The sequence below is a fragment of the Bombina bombina genome, chromosome 5, assembly GCF_027579735.1.
Source record: "Bombina bombina isolate aBomBom1 chromosome 5, aBomBom1.pri, whole genome shotgun sequence".
Taxonomy (NCBI): domain Eukaryota; kingdom Metazoa; phylum Chordata; class Amphibia; order Anura; family Bombinatoridae; genus Bombina; species Bombina bombina.
Genome location: NC_069503.1, coordinates 933,866,749 through 933,879,008, shown reverse-complemented (window position 1 = coordinate 933,879,008; position 12,260 = coordinate 933,866,749).

The window sequence follows — 12,260 nt, the reverse complement described above, 5'->3', positions numbered from 1 at the left end:
TAAGTTTAAACTAACAATTAACCTAACATAACTATTATACTAAAATTAAAATAACTACCAATTAAATAAACCAAATTACACATTAAAAAAACTAACACTAATAAAAAAAATGTAACACTAAATTACAAAAAATAACAAACACTAAATTATGAAAAATAACAAACGAAATTATCCAAAATATAAACAATTACACCTAATCTAATAGTCCTATAAAAAAAGCCCCCCAAAATAAAAAACCATAGCCTACAATAAACTATCGATAGCCCTTAAAAGGGCCTTTTGTAGGACATTGCCCTAAAGAAATCAGCTCTTTTACCTGTAAAAAAAAAACAAAGACCCCCCAACAGTAAAACCCACCACCCAACCAACCCCCCAAAATAAAAAACCTAAGCTACCCATTGCCCTGAAAAGGGCATTTGTATGAGCATTGCCCTTAAAAGGGCATTCAACTCTTTTACATTGCCATGAAAAAGGGCATTTAGCTTTTTTTAAAAAGCCCAAAGTGTGCTCTTCATACGGTCACCCGCCGTACACTGAATCTTCAATGCAAGGGAGCTTTTTCAAAATGTCATCCATTGCATTCCTATTGGCTGATTTGATTTTTGAAATTCAAATCAGCCAATAGGATGAGAGCTACTGAAATCCTATTGGCTGTTCAAATAAGAATTTCAGTAGCTCTTATCCTATGGACTGATTTGAACAGCCAATAGGATTTCAGTAGCTCTTATCCTATTGGCTGACTTGAATTTCAAAAATCAAATCAGCCAATAGGAATGCAAGAAACGCCATTTTGAAAAGGCTCCCTTGCATTGAAGATTCAGTGTACGGTGGTGACTGTAAAAAGAGGACGCTCCGTGCCGGATGTCTTCAAGGATGGACCTGCTCCACGCTGCCGGGATGAAGACAGAAGATGCAGGATGAAGATAGAAGATGCTGCCTGGATGGATGAAGACCTCGCCGCATGGATGAAGACTTCTCACCGCCTGGATGTCCGGACTTCAGAAACTGTAAGTGGATCGTCAGGGGTTAGTGTTAGGGAGGTTTTTTACTTTATTTGGGTGTTTGTTTTTTTCTAGATTAGGGTTTTGGCTTTTTTAAAAGAGCTAAATGCCCTTTTCAGGGCAGTGTAAAAGAGCTGAATGCCCTTTTTAGGGCAATGGGTAGCTTAGATTTTTGTTAGAGTTAGGTTTTTTATTTTGGAGGGTTGGCTGGGTGGTGGATTTTACTGTTGGGGGTTTTTGTATTTTTTTACAGGTAAAAGAGCTGATTTCTTTAGGGCAATGCCCTACAAAAGGCCCTTTTAAGGGCTATTGGTAGTTTATTGTGGGCTAGGTTTTTTTTTTATTTTGGGGGGCTTTTTATTTTTATAGGGCTATTAGATTAGGTGTAATTGTTTTTATTTTGGATAATTTAGTTTGTTATTTTTTTCATAATTTAGTGGTTGTTATTTTTTGTAATTTAGTGTTTGTTATTTTTTGTAATTTAGTATTTATTATCTTTTGTAATTTTAGAATACATTTGTTTTAGTAGTGTTAGTTTTTTTTTTAATGTGTAATTTAGTTTATTTAATTGATAGCTATTTTAATTTTAGTATAATAGTTATGTTAGGTTAATTGTTAGTTAAAACTTAGGTTTTTTTAATTTCACAGGTAAGTTTATATTTATTTTAAGATAGGGATATTGTAATATTAATTTAAATGTAGGAGGTTGTTAGGTTTAGGGGTTAATAGTTTAATTTAGTTTTTTTGTGATGTGAGGGGCTGGAGGTTTAGGGGTTAATAGGCTTATTTAGTGGCGGTGATGTGGGAGGCCAGAGGTTTAGGGGTTAATAACTTTATTTAGTGGCGTCGATGTCGGGGAGCGGCGTAATAGGGGTTAATACCTTTATTATAATGTTGACGATGTTGGGGTGCGGGGGAATAGGGGTTAATAACTTTATTATAGTGGCAGCGATGTCGGGGAGCGGCGGAATAGGGGTTAATAACTTTTATTAATGGCTGCGAAGTCGGGAGCGGCAGATTAGGGGTTAATAAGTTTAATTTTGTGTTTGCAATGCGGGAGGGCGGCGGAATAGGGGTTAATAGGTAGTTTATGGGTGTTAATGTACTTTGTAGCATTTTAGTAATGAGTTTTGTGTAACAGTTTTGTTGGGCAAAACTCATAACTACTGGTCTCAGATGGCGTAACGGATTGTGTCGGTATAGGCTGTAACGCAAGCCTGTAATACCAGCGCTATAGAAATCCCACGCAAAAACATCACTTTTTGAGTGCGGATTGACATTGCGTTACAGGCTAAAATGCTTGCGGTATAACTATACCGACACAACTTGCAATGGCTGTGTTACGGTTTTTACGCTGAAATGGCCATTTTTTCAAAACCGTAACGCAAAACTCGTAATCTAGGTTTTTGAGAGAACAAAGACATCATGATCAAACCGGCAGAAAAAGGGGGTGGAGTAGTGATCATGGATAAAGAATATTATCTAAAACAAGCACAAAGACTATTAGGGGACACGACCACATATGAGATATTACCTAGAGATCCCACAAGAGCAGACCACCTTATCCTTAAAAAAATTAGAGAAAGCAAGAAACAAGGGAATACTCAGCAAAAAGGAATTTGAGTTTATAAATCCGACCTACCCGAGGGTCCCCATTTTCTATTTTTTACCTAAAATACACAAGAATCTGGCAACCTTTCCCTGGGGGACCCATTATATTTTGAGATTAATTCTCTAACCTGCAACCTCTCCCAATACGTAGATAGATACCTCCAGAAATATGTGAAAGCACTCCCATCCTATCTAAAAGACTCAAGAGAAGTCTTGCAACATCTAGAGAAATTAACTATAGAAGGAGAATTATTTCTAGCCACATGTGACATAACATCCCTATACACAAACATCGAACATACACTGGGGATAAAGGTTGTAAGAAAATTTCTTAGTGAAGACAAAGACCGAGCCATAGAACAGATAAAGTTTATACTAGTGAGCATTCAATTTATTCTAGAGAACATCACCTTCTCCTTTGATGGCAAAATGTATGTTCAAATAAAAGGGACAGCCATGGGTACCAGATTCGCACAAAGCTACGCAAACCTTTCCATGGGAAACTGGGAAACAGGATTCCTAGGTTTGTGTGGCTTGGTGGGAGATCTGGTGATCTGGTACTATACAAATGGTTTATAGATGATTTACTGATCATCTGGAAAGGGAATGAAGAGTCCCTAAAACAATTTTTCCTCTCCATAAACAGGAATGATCACGGTTTGACATTCGTATACGAATACAACAAGGAGAAGATCTCCTTTCTAGACCAAGAAATTGAAATAATGAACTCCAATTTTGAGACAAAAACTTTCTTTAAGAAAGTCGACGTAAATAATTATATTCATGCGGATAGCTGCCACTTAACAAGGTGGAAAAAGAATATTCCAAAATCTCAATTCCTAAGGGTAAGACAGAACTGCTCTAGGCTATTAGACTACAAAGAACAGGCTAATATTCTAAGAAAGAAGTTTTATGATAGAGGGTATGATAACAGAATCATAGAACAAGCATATGAGGACACAAAAAAAGTTGATAGAAAGAGCCTACTTGCTTATAAGAACAATGACACTAATGAGAAATTTGATGATGAACAGAGTATTAAGGTCCCTTTTATCACCAACTATAACCGACAACATAAAAAACATGGAACTAATTATTTAAAAACACTGGCACCTAATTAGAGAGGACCCCATTATAGGAGATAGAATAACCATCCACCCTGTATTTATATATAAAAGTACCAAAACCTTAAAATGCTGCTAGTTCTGAGCGAATTTAAAACAAAAGATAAAGGCAACAAGAAATTAGATCTGGAAGGTAAAAGAAATAAAAAAAATTCTTCCCCTGCTTTTGTTGCAGATCTTGCCATTACAGTAGAAAAGTCAAAAGTTTTATATCAATCCAAACCGGGGAAACTTTTGAAATAAAAGATACCATAAGATGCACAGATAAAGGGGTTATTTATCTAATTGAATGCAGCTGTAAAAAACAGTACTTGGGGGAAACCTTGAGGACCCGTAGAGAACGGATACGAGAACATTTGTACATCATAGAAAAAGGAAAAAAGAAACACATCTGTACAAACACTTTTCTGAAGTCCATAATAAACTTAAAGATCAGACCTTCTAGGGGATAGTAAAAGTAAAACCAGAATGGAGGGGAGGCAACTTCGAAAGAAAGCTACTAAGAACAGAAGCAGAACTAATATATAGAATGAAAACACCCCCTAGGCTTGAACTCCGAGCTAGAAATAACCTCGTTCATGTATGACTAAGGTTAACACCAGTACACCTCTCCTTGTAACAATATAATCTTGTAACAAATAGTATAAACAAACCATTGTTTATTCTTGTTATGAATTTGTCAAACTTGTTTGATAGAAATGTATATTTGTAAAAATGCATGTTTTTAAAGGATATGACTGCAACATCCTACATTGTGCTACTGAGTTACCAATTATGTGACAAAATGGACAATATTAAAATGCCTGAAGAGGAACCCCTCCTCTAATAATTCAATTAAACAATAGAAGCTGAGGAGGATGTATAAAGGAAGGATTTGAATCCCACTCACACATCTTGAAAAAGCCCTGTGGTAGGGCGAAACTGGTCAATAATGTGAAGTGTGAAGTTATTTATATTTGTGTTTCCACATATATCTGAGAAGATTCCTACACCTACAAAGAAGCAGAGGTATAAACTACCCTGTAAATGAGATATAGGTGTTTTGGACACTATCGGCTAGATTTGGAGTTTTGTCGGTAACGACCCGAAAAACTAACGCCGGCTTTTTTCTGGCCGCACCATAAAAATAACTCTGGTATTGAGAGTCCACATAAAGGCTGCGTTAGGCTCCAAAAAAGGAGCGTAGAGCATTTTTAACGCAGCTTCAACTCTCAATACCAGAGTTGCTTACGGACGCGGCCAGCCTCAAAAACGTGCTCGTGCACGATTCCCCCATAGAAAACAATGGGGCTGTTTGAGCTGAAAAAAAACCTAACACCTGCAAAAAAGCCTCGTTCAGCTCTTAACGCAGCCCCATTGTTTGCTATGCGGAAACACTTCCTACGTCTGCACCTAACACTCTAACATGTACCCCGAGTCTAAACACCCCTAACCTTACACTTATTAACCCCTATTCTGCCGCCCCCGCTATCGCTGACACCTGCATTTTATTTTTAACCCCTAATCTGCCGCTCCGTAAACCGCTGCTACTTACATTATCCCTATGTACCCCTAATCTGCTGCCCTAACATCGCCGACCCCTATATTATATTTATTAACCCCTAATCTGCCCCCCTCAACGTCGCCTCCACCTGCCTACACTTATTAGCCCCTAATCTGCCGAGCGGACCGCACCGCTATTATAATAAAGTTATTAACCCCTAATCCGCCTCACTAACCCTATAATAAATAGTATTAACCCCTAATCTGCCCTCCCTAACATTGCCGACACCTAACTTCAATTATTAACCCCTAATCTGCCGACCGGAGCTCACCGCTATTCTAATAAATGGATTAACCCCTAAAGCTAAGTCTAACCCTAACACTAACACCCCCCTAAATTAAATATAATTTTAATCTAACGAAATTAATTAACTCTTATTAAATAAATTATTCCTATTTAAAGCTAAATACTTACCTGTAAAATAAACCCTTATATAGCTACAATATAAATTATAATTACATTGTAGCTATTTAGGATTAATATTTATTTTACAGGCAACTTTGTAATTATTTTAACCAGGTACAATAGCTATTAAATAGTTAAGAACTATTTAATAGCTAAAATAATTACAAAATTACCTGTAAAATAAATACTAACCTAAGTTACAATTAAACTATCAATAAATTAATTAAATAAACTACCTACAATTACCTACAATTAACCTAACACTACACTATCAATAAATTAATTAAATACAATTCCTACAAATAAATACAATTAAATAAACTAGCTAAAGTACAAAAAATAAAAAAGAACTAAGTTACAAAAAATAAAAAAATATTTACAAACATAAGAAAAATATTACAACAATTTTAAACTAATTACACCTACTCTAAGCCCCCTAATAAAACAACAAAGCCCCCCAAAATAAAAAATGCCCTACCCTATTCTAAATTACTAAAGTTAAAAGCTCTTTTACCTTACCAGCCCTGAACAGGGCCCTTTGCGGGGCATGCCCCAAGAAATTCAGCTCTTTTGCCTGTAAAAAAAAAAACATACTATACCCCCCCTAACATTACAACCCACCACCCACATACCCCTAATCTAACCCAAACCCCCCTTAAATAAACCTAACACTAAGCCCCTGAAGATCATCCTACCTTGTCTTCACCTCACCAGGTATCACCGATCCGTCCTGGCTCCAAAATCTTCATCCAACCCAAGCGGGGGTTGGCGATCCATCATCCGGTGGCTGAAGAGGTCCAGAAGAGGCTCCAAAGTCTTCATCCTATCCGGGAAGAAGAGGCGATCCGGACCGGCAACCATCTTGATCCAAGCGGCATCTTCTATCTTCATCCGATGACGACCGGCTCCATCCTGAAGACCTCCACCGCGGACCCATCTTCTTCCGGCGACGTCCAACTGAAGAATGACGGTTCCTTTAAGGGACTTCATCCAAGATGGCGTCCCTCGAATTCCGATTGGCTGATAGGATTCTATCAGCCAATCGGAATTAAGGTAGGAATATTCTGATTGGCTGATGGAATCAGCCAATCAGAATCAAGTTCAATCCGATTGGCTGATCCAATCAGCCAATAGATTGAGCTCGCATTCTATTGGCTGTTCCGATCAGCCAATAGAATGCGAGCTCAATCTGATTGGCTGATTGGATCAGCCAATCGGATTGAACTTGATTCTGATTGGCTGATTCCATCAGCCAATCAGAATATTCCTACCTTAATTCCGATTGGCTGATAGAATCCTATCAGCCAATCGGAATTCGAGGGACGCCATCTTGGATGACGTCCCTTAAAGGAACCGTCATTCTTCAGTTGGACGTCGCCGGAAGAAGATGGGTCTGCGGTGGAGGTCTTCAGGATGGAGCCGGTCGTCATCGGATGAAGATAGAAGATGCCGCTTGGATCAAGATGGTTGCCGGTTCGGATCGCCTCTTCTTCCCGGATAGGATGAAGACTTTGGAGCCTCTTCTGGACCTTTTCAGCCACCGGATGATGGATCGCCAACCCCGCTTGGGTTGGATGAAGATTTTGGAGCCAGGACGGATCGGTGATACCTGGTGAGGTGAAGACAAGGTAGGATGATCTTCAGGGGCTTAGTGTTAGGTTTATTTAAGGGGGGTTTGGGTTAGATTAGGGGTATGTGGGTGGTGGGTTGTAATGTTGGGGGGGGGTATTGTATGTTTTTTTTTTTACAGGCAAAAGAGCTGAATTTCTTGGGGCATGCCCCGCAAAGGGCCCTGTTCAGGGCTGGTAAGGTAAAAGAGCTTTTAACTTTAGTAATTTAGAATAGGGTAGGGCATTTTTTATTTTGGGGGGCTTTGTTGTTTTATTAGGGGGCTTAGAGTAGGTGTAATTAGTTTAAAATTGTTGTAATATTTTTCTTATGTTTGTAAATATTTTTTTATTTTTGTAACTTAGTTCTTTTTTATTTTTTGTACTTTAGCTAGTTTATTTAATTGTATTTATTTGTAGGAATTGTATTTAATTAATTTATTGATAGTGTAGTGTTAGGTTAATTGTAGGTAATTGTAGGTAGTTTATTTAATTAATTTATTGATAGTTTAATTGTAACTTAGGTTAGTATTTATTTTAAAGGTAATTTTGTAATTATTTTAACTATTTTAGCTATTAAATAGTTCTTAACTATTTAATAGCTATTGTACCTGGTTAAAATAAATACAAAGTTACCTGTAAAATAAATATAAATCCTAAAATAGCTATAATATAATTATAATTTATATTGTAGCTATATTAGGATTTATTTTACAGGTAAGTATTTAGCTTTAAATAGGAATAATTTATTTAATAAGAGTTAATTAATTTCGTTAGATGTAAATTATATTTAACTTAGGGGGGTGTTAGTGTTAGGGTTAGACTTAGCTTTAGGGGTTAATACATTTATTAGAGTAGCGGTGAGCTCCAGTCGGCAGATTAGGGGTTAATAATTGAAGTTAGGTGTCGGCGATTTTAGGGAGGGCAGATTAGGGGTTAATACTATTTATTATAGGGTTAGTGATGCGGATTAGGGGTTAATAACTTTATTATAGTAGCGCTCAGGTCCGGTCGGCAGATTAGGGGTTAATAAGTGTAGGCAGGTGGAGGAGACGTTGAGGGGGGCAGATTAGGGGTTAATAAATATAATATAGGGGTCGGCTGTGTTAGGGGCAGCAGATTAGGGGTACATAAGGATAACGTAGGTGGCGGCGCTTTGCGGTCGGCAGATTAGGGGTTAATAAGTGTAGGCAGGTGGAGGCGACGTTGAGGGGGGCAGATTAGGGGTTAATAAATATAATACAGGGGTCGGCGGTGTTAGGGGGAGCAGATTAGGGGTACATAATGATAACGTAGGTGGCGGTCGGCAGATTAGGGGTTAAAAAATTTTATTCGAGTGTCGGCGATGTGGGGGGACCTCGGTTTAGGGGTACATAGGTAGTTTATGGGTGTTAGTGTACTTTAGAGCACAGTAGTTAAGAGCTTTATAAACCCGCGTTAGCCCAGAAAGCTCTTAACTACTGACTTTTTTCCTGTGGCTGGAGTTTTGTCGTTAGATGTCTAACGCTCACTTCAGAAACGACTCTAAATACCGGAGTTAGAAAAATCCCATTGAAAAGATAGGATACGCAATTGATGTAAGGGGATCTGCGGTATGGAAAAGTCGCGGCTGAAAAGTGAGCGTTAGACCCTATTTTGAGTGACTCCAAATACCGGCGGTAGCCTAAAACCAGCGTTAGGAGCCTCTAACGCTGGTTTTCACGGCTACCGCCAAACTCCAAATCTAGGCCTATATTTTTTAAACGGAGCAGAGGAATCAATGATTGTGAATAGCAGGTTTTTAAACTGCCAGAAAGAAACAGGCAAAAGGAAACCAAGAAAACATCAAAAAGATCCTTAACACATACTCATAAGGTTTGTTGAAGATTTGGGATTTTATATGATAAGCTCAGTGGGGTACTAGTTCAACCCACAGGACAATCTACTGAACAAGGTTAGACCAGCACTTACACCAGGTTTTTATAGAATAGCCGTGGGCCACTGCCAAGCCCACAAATACTATAGCAAATAACAAGGAGGCTGTATCCAAAAAAGGTTAAAATCTCTTTATTATTAAAGCATGGGGATCAACATAGAACACAATGTTTCGGGGTGGTCCCCTTAATCATGTGATGATTGTATCAATACAATTAAACTGTTTTAAATACTGTGCTTACAAAACAATTAAAATGCAGTTAGTTTGTTCAGAGGAAAGTCTCTAGTATGCAGTGGGATGCTCGGCGGCACTAGAATATGAAACGTTGTGTTCCATGTTGATCGCCATGCTTTAATAATAAAGGGATTTTAACCTTTTTTGGATACAGCCTCCTTGTTGTTTACCTAATCTACTGAACACACGGAACATACAGCTGTAATAATTGATATGGAGCAAACAGCCGAAAAACAGAGTCACGTGGGATACAAGCCACGTCCACTGAAGTAACACGTAAGTCGCCACTCGAACAGACAAAAGACCTTACCTTTTCCTTCTCGTGGAGCATACTAGAGACTTTACTCTGAACAAAGTGACTGCATTTTAATTTTTTTTGTAAGCACAGTATTTAAAACAGTTTAATTGCATTGATACAAGTTAAGTATTATTTTAGATTAGACGTTCATTTTTTATATGCATAGTATTAGCTAGACTTTTTTAATATTGCATTTATAATAAATATACATTTTATGTTACCACGCATGTTTGACCGTTCTTAACTTATTTTGGTTTTGAATATTCCTAACTTATTTGGAGTTATTTTTCTTACTGAGATAACAAAATAGAAAACTTGTATATCCCTGGAGGAATCCCTCAGCTTTCTTAACGCTTGTATACCCACCATTTCTACCTAAAATAAAGCAAAAAAACTAACCAGAAGAGAGGATTAGGGACTATTTGGACAGTATATGAACACTATGGCTCCTATTTTTCAAGGTCTGTCGGACCTGATCCGACAGTGCGGATCAGGTCCGATAGACCTCGCTGAATATGGCGAGCAATACGTTCGCCGTATTCAGCATTGCACCAGCAGCTCACAAGAGCTGCTGGTGCAACACCGCCCCCTGCAGACTCGCGGCCAATGGGCTGCCAGCAGGGGGGTGTCAATCAACCCGATCGTACTCAATCGGGTTGATTTCCGGCGATATCTGTCTGCCTGCTCAGAGCAGGTGGACAGGTTATGGAGCAGCGGTCTTTGTGACCGCTGCTTCATAACTGCTGTTTCTGGCGAGTCTGAAGACTCGCCAGAAACACGGGGCATCATTCGGAGCTTGATAAATATGCCCCTATGACTCTTCTCATTGGTTGATTTCATCTTCTCATTTGAATACTTGTTCTTTATTGGTTGTTATCATGTTCTTTGTTTTTGTTGTTACTTGCCTGTAATATATCTTTATGTCTGTGTAAAAGAGAAGGAAAGCAAAATAGGAGTCTCTGTGCTAATAATAATAATAATAATAATAATAAAATCATTGATAGCTAACCATGTCTACCTAAAAATGTTATAAAGTAAAGCACAAAACAGAGGGGCGACTCATGTGTAGATCAACCAACATCAAATACAAAATGTGTAATAGCCAAAGCCAAAAGGGGTACTCACATTTGGCTATAGCACACCAACGTGCTTGTGTTGCAGGCTGATATCTCAGGGTGTATAATCTCACCCTCTCTCCTTGTCAGGTAATACCAACTGGGTTTCAAACTGGATCCAGGGCTCACATCCGTGTGATGCTCCAATAGAAAGACAAAAAGGTGCTAGCATAAAATTTTTTTTTTTTTTTTAAAATAACACATTTAAAAACAAAAGCAGTGAGTGGAATTGGGGTGTCCAAGTGTTACCCCTAATCTGCAACACGTTTCTCGGCTGTAACTACCGTTTCATCAGGCATCTAGCACCTTACACCATGCAACATTATTTGAATCATTTGTTAACCAATGAGCAAACACACAGCCCATTATGGGGGTTTTGAATACACATATGTCAATAATAAAACAATCATGATTAATTATTGTCTCCCTAAGGCATCAAAACATATCATAGAGTACCTATTCTTAATACATTATTGTCTCCCTAAGGCGTCAAAACATATCATAAAATCCTTATTCTTAATACATGTTAAATGTATCATCTATAAATGAGTATGCTTATAAATATATATATATTCTTTCACCTACCCAATTAAAACAAAGCAATAGAGCAGAGAGTTCTTGGTTATCACACACAGGCATGTTCAAATGTGGGCACAGAAATGTAAACCCTGTGAATATGTCCAAATTTCGAATACATTTACATCTACGGTAACAGGCAGAATATATGATATTAAATCTTGCCTTAATTGCACCAGCACCAGTGTAGTTTATCTCATTACATGTATACAGTGTAAGATCCAATACGTGGGTCTCACCTCCAGAGATATAAACACACGTTTGAGAGAACATATTTCGACCATAGGTAAGGGTAAATCCACCACACCTTTGGTACAACATTTTGCCAACTACCATGGCAGTAAACTTGATACATTCAGGTGGACTTCTATAGAAAAGGTTACATTGCACCATAGAGGAGGTGATAGTGATGTTCCTTTGGCTAAACGTGAGGTGTTCTGGATCTTCCATCTGAGATCCAGAGCACCTCTAGGTTTAAACTCTAGATACGATATGATCAATTTTTGGGAATAATATGCCATTCTGCTTTTCCCATGTATTATGTCTTATCTTATATCATTGTCTGCACGTATAGTGTAGTTTTAGCGTAAATGCATAAGTGACATATTCAGTTTACTATTAGCACTTTGAGCATAGTTAATTTTACACTAATTTATCCAACATATGTATAGGATTCTATGTATTATGTACACTGTATTTAGCTTTTTTACTTTGACATATTTCACTAAATTATCCTATGTATGTATAGGATTCTTTGTATCATGTATACTGTATTAAGCTTTTCTATTTTTGTATAATATGGGTCTGCACCCTATTCTATTGCATATACTG